The sequence below is a fragment of the Poeciliopsis prolifica genome, unplaced genomic scaffold (genome assembly GCF_027474105.1).
Source record: "Poeciliopsis prolifica strain line A6 unplaced genomic scaffold, Auburn_PproV2 SCAFFOLD002, whole genome shotgun sequence".
Lineage (NCBI taxonomy): Eukaryota > Metazoa > Chordata > Actinopteri > Cyprinodontiformes > Poeciliidae > Poeciliopsis > Poeciliopsis prolifica.
In genome coordinates this window covers 11138002-11143691 of record NW_026562377.1, presented here as the reverse complement: position 1 = coordinate 11143691, position 5690 = coordinate 11138002, and the positions used below count along the sequence as shown (strand labels likewise).

The 5690-nt window shown below is 38.2% G+C and overlaps 1 long non-coding RNA gene across 1 annotated transcript; it reads right to left on the bottom strand.

The window, feature by feature from the left end:
• Positions 1–723: 723 nt before the first annotated feature.
• LOC129369615 (uncharacterized) lies at positions 724–5360 on the bottom strand. The gene is made up of 3 exons (XR_008606962.1): positions 5286–5360; positions 5076–5215; positions 724–1593 (listed from the first exon to the last, which is right to left on the bottom strand). It is a non-coding gene; the product is annotated as an uncharacterized LOC129369615 (long non-coding RNA).
• Positions 5361–5690: the final 330 nt, after the last annotated feature.

Below are 5690 nucleotides of genomic sequence, written 5' to 3'. Positions count from 1 at the left end.
CTCTCGCCCATTTCCGTCTTGTTCCAGTAGCCCATTTGTCATCAAGGTGCTCTGGTTCCCCAACACCTGACGCAGACCTTGTTTGGCCGGGCGACGTCTGAGCCGGCATGTTATGCAACTTAGTATCTCTCATGGTATGAGGTAGGCAGTAGCTTGAAGGGTCTTGCCTAAGGACCCAGACTGGATTCGAACCCTGCCCTCTCGGGTGATATACTGATGCCTTATGTATTGAGCTATCCAGTCAGCTATATATATATATATATATATATATATATATATATATATATATATATATAAAACATTTGCAAAAATGTTACCAAATTTAGTTAAGTACCCAGTAATTGTTTTGAAGGAAACTATGTGCAAAGGAAAATTAAAGCTTCTTTTTGAAGCTAAAGAGAGTTTTGATAGTTAGTTTATTGACTAGTTTCCAATGTCTTTACATTCATACTGTAGATGTTGTTCATAATAATAGAAATTATATATTTTTTCTCTAGTACAGAAGTCTATCTTTCGAAACTACATCCATTTATTGTGATGGAAAATTCAGGGCTTTGTGCAGAAGTTTAGTATCTCACAGCAACTGGCTTAAGACTGTGGTCTCTTTAAATCCACTTCAAAACCTCTAATTAAAGGGTGCCTTAGTCTAAATCAGTAAATAAATAGTTGACTGTGACTTGCAAAACAACATATTTATTAACATTTAACAGAAGCCACATTTTTTTTCTATTTTAGTAAAAGTCCTCTTAATACCACAAAAAACAAGACTTGTAGGCACCAGGGTAATTTATTTTTTTCCAATCTTTGTGGGTTTACCTACATACCTTCACATAAATGTGTCTTTCTTTCACTGCTTACTTGAAATGCTTTCAGGTCTTCCTCTCACTAATATTTAAACAGAAATAATTACCAGAGCTGCTTTCACTAATTCTGATCATTGCAATACAAACAACTCATGTAAAAGAGTCTAAGCCTCATTTTGTTTGATAATCTGTAAATCACAGGGATTTTAATGTGCTTCCTGAATCTTGTTTTTAAGTGAAATCCTGACATTCAGGTTACAAGCTCTTTGTAGCCATTTCCCATATGCATGAACTATAACATGGCCTAAAACAAAAATGGACAAACTAACTGCCAATTCAATCTGGAGAGACTCACACAGTGAAGAAAATAGCAGTTAAAAGATTTGAATGGTACAAGATCTTTGGTGCTTGGGCCTGGCAGAAGATTGTGTGCCGAGGTTCACCGCCAGCAGGTCGGCTCGGGCGAGCTCGGGATAGTCTTCCCCCCGGGACCAAAGCCAGTGGAGGAGCGGAGCCTGGAGATGGAGGAGTGCAAAGGGCTTCTGGAAGAGATCCGTCAGGGCGAAGGTGGAGATGGGGAGGAGGTGGGTCAAAGCGCGGCTGACAAGCAGGAAGACCCAAGGCAGCTTGAACTTTTGAAGGCGTCCTTGAACGATGATAGGCTGGAACGGTGCGGTGGTCCTGATCCTGGTTGGCTGCAACGAGGCGTTGTGATTAGGTGATGTGGAGAAGCTGGGTCGAGTCTCCCAGCTTGAATTTTTGCCTTGGCTCCATATCAATACATTGACAACTGAAAAAAAAAAATGTGAATTGTGTCTATATGGACTTTGCTGCTGTGACACAAGCACACTTAATTTTTCAAAAGCTTGCAAAAAAGTGTTCAGAGAGCAAGATGACTGATCCAACTCTTGCCCTCCTCAGAATGTCTCTTTGATAAGTGGAAGCGAAAAGTGATAAGACAGCAGCAGGCGGAAGCACCGGTATAAGAGCCAGATGATTTAAAGGTCTAATATCAGACATTATAGCGATTCCTATTCTACAGTTCCTTAATTTTATTCCAATGCACTCCTCTCCCATTGCTGCACTGTCACACAACACAAGGCTCATAGGTGTTAACTGCCTTCTGAATATATAAAAAAAGAATTTAGATACACATGTTTAAAAGACGTTAATAGTATAAAAAATGTCACCAATTGTTAGAAATTTAAAGGATTAGAAGGGTCTGCACTCCATCAATGATTTTGCACTTTACTTTAATATAGTTGAAATTACTCAGGTAGATTGCACATAATGTATAATTAAAATTAAAGGACTGAGCTAAAGAAGTTAGAAAAAAGCAAAACACAATACGTGAGGACACAGCTGCAAGTCCAAGTTATATGTACAAAACACACATAATGCTTTCTGTGTTCCTGTAGCTTTTTCAATGCCTTTGGGAAAATTCAGTTTCACGTTTAGCTTGTTTGCTAATATTTTATGATTGCTACATAACTAAGGGTGAGAAATTTCCAGGTCAAACTTCCATTGTTAGCTTCCAGTGAAAACAAGCATTGGGTTTCACATGGTGAAAATATTAATGTCTTGATCAACTTACTCTGTCTTACTTTATTTTCCTTCTACTAACTAGCAAGCGAAAGCTAATGTGCCACAATGTTATGTTAAATGATTCTGCCACCCTCAGCATCTGTTAAAAGCATTTTAAAAAAGGACATAAAGAACTACTTATAAAGTATACATAGAAAAGGAGATGCCAGAGTCTGTTTTCATTTTCACATTTACTCCATATCCAGACCAAATAACTAAGATTGAACATGAGCTATAGCTGCACAATAAATGCAGTTTCATGTCACTTGACTTTCAGACTCTATTTTGTCAGTTTTAGTAGGACAAGAACCAAGAGAAAGGTATTGCTCAGAAATGGTTAGGCTATAATAGGAGAAAGGAGACTTGGTGGAAACATGGCCAGTCATCGTCACTAATATCCAAGCTCAATACCCTTTGGATTGTGTTAGTCCAGCTTGAACAAATGCTTTTTTTTTTTGTCTTGTAATGGTGTTTTGTCATGGGGTTTGACGAGGTATATAATTTCAGATCAGGATAATCAGAGGTTCACATTTTAACAAAGTGTGACAATTTTCCACAAAAGGTCAAACCCCCAATCACTTAAATTTATGATCCTCAAACATCTGCTTCTCCCTCAAATTATGCAGAGTTGTTTGTCCTGAAATCCTTCTTGGGTCGCAATAAACCAACCAGAAAAGGCAGTTTGAAAATGTCTATAATTATCTCCTTTATATTTGGATTGAGAATGTAGCAACTTTTCTATTTACTGTTCTTTTTTTTCAGTATTCCAACAACTATGGCTTCTCACCCTTGAATGTTGCTACTTATCTTACCAGTCTTCAGGTTTTGCATGTATAACAGCCCTGAATGATCCTGCTAATTAAAGTTTCACTTAAGCATAAACATTCACATCTCAGATTCAATTCAGGACCAATTGTGGGAGGCATATAAAGTAATTCAAAGCAAATTTGAATAACCTTATGTCAAAACATCTATATAACGGTAGTCTGGTGACTAAATCAGGGAATGACTGTTAGTGACAACAAAAGGATGCATGAGCCGTTTAAAAACTCCTACACGCCTCATTTGAAACCCAATGCTACTTGATGTTGCGACTTACTTCAAGGATCCAGTGTCCATCAATAATTGTGTCTCAGGTGTAACTTGTTCCCCTTTACAAGCCTCGAACACCTGTCTTTCTAATCCTATCAATTAACCTGGAGACTAATAACTAGCTTGGATTACATTCAACATAGCCTGCTCATCCTTTAGTCTGCTGCATCTCCTTGTGCAATCTCCAAACGACAGTAACACAATCCTCTTTTTCCATCCACAATCCAGGCAAAAAAAAAAAAAAAACAGCACTCTGGGAAAGTGTCCTGTCTTTATGTCTCCCAGCACTAGCGTTTGGCCTCCCATCTAAAGCAACCAGCCATCCACCCCACCACTATTTTCATTTTCTTGGTACATGCTGCACAGTCTGTTTCAGACCTTGTTCAGGTCTGTATTCAAGTCACAGATGTAGTGGCTGAATTATATTATATAGGGCAGGTATTAAAGTGAGTGATTTATTTTTCTGAGATTGAAGTCAGACTTTAGCCTGGAGCCTGTCATGTGATTTGACTGCCCAAAGTCAATCCCCGAGTTTTAACAGGCACTTGTTCCAAACAAGGCCATGTTCCCAGGGGCTGCACTCATTCTTATCGATCTCCAGAATATCATCTTTAAAACACACCCTCAGGTAGATATCAAGCATGAAAAGGCTCCCTGAGGACATGGGCAGAACAATAGAACAATGTAAGTACATACAAGGCCAGTTGCTACAGACAAGTGATAGTGTAAGGTTGTTGTTTTTTTCTCTGCCTTTAGGCAATAATGATTAGCAACGAACTCAAGTTGTCTTTTTCTTGATTCCATTGGTGTCACTGTAGAACCAAAGTTGAAAAACAAAAGAGAACAGATGAAAGTAAAGGTCTTAGGGGAATGACTGTTAAAGGAAGTGGCAGAGTAGCTTTGTGTCCACTGTTGGTAGTAAAGTATTAATCAGATTGTCGTATTTCCTTCAATTTAGAAAACACATTTCTTAAAAAAAATATAGGAAGACATAAGCTCTTCATTAACCCTTTGTATTCCCGTAGAATGCAGGACATTGAGCAAAAGATATAAGCATACAAGACAAATGTGAGCAACACCTTTTTTTGGTCTGTTTTACAGTATCTAATGTTATCAAATAAATGTTTAAATTATATTTTTCCCAGTATGAATTTATAATCGCATAGATTCATTTAGGTTTCAAAAACATTCCTCAGAAATTTTGATCCGTACTGACATGCCAGCATTACAGAATTGCAACAAATCTGTCAGCTGCACATCCAATTTGCACATCTCCTGTCCAGTGCATGGCCAAAGTGCTCTATTGCGTAGAGACTTTGAATGACACTGAAGCACAGTGAACTCTCTAGGTTGTTCTACATGATTTAGACTTATTGACATGGCACATTTTCTTTTTAGAAGAAGCTTTCAGAAGATGGGTACATTTTGCTTGTGAAGGTGGTTGGCAACAAAGCTTGCGTAGGCTGTTGATTTGGAACAGTTTGGTACGATGATGCTCACAGAAGTTACAGAAGTTGGCTTGCTGTCTCCTTATGTATAAAACAGGAATAAACTTTAATATAAAGGGAAATTTAGTGAAAGATTGTTTATACTCACTCCAAGAGCAAAGTTCCTGTCCGCTGTCCAAACTGGTCTTTTCCCACCAGCTCCTGTTCTTCAGGCAGCCACAGCTCCTGGCCTAGTCCTTTTTGAGGATAGAGCCAAACTAATTACAATCAGCTGCCTTCAATCCATCCCTGCAAAAACAAATCTATAAACATGCAAATAAAACCATTCTAAAACATGCAAGAGAATTTCTTTCCCTACTGCCACTGGAAGAGAATAAGATCCAGTTAAAATCACCAGGCATTCCCCAAAGTGTGTATATCTGTTGTGTCTATAGCTTAGCAACAACTGGGCTGATGACATCACATTCAGTGTCGGCAACATTGACGGTGGAATGTGTTTGGTTGCCAAAATAACACTGTTGAATGAAAACTTATTTCTAATACTTTGATATCTGGGCTGTAGAGACAATACTTTACAGCATAATATCCTTGATTTCACCATCTAATGTTGACAGTTATTGCTAATCATCTTTGTTCTCGACACTCCTCTGTAAATCTCTGACATGATCCTGCAACCATGTCTCAATAAAGTATGTAACATTGCTTTTCTGATACTCTTGCTGGGTCGTTGTTAGTTTGAGTTCATTTGAATTGCTTGCCAAAG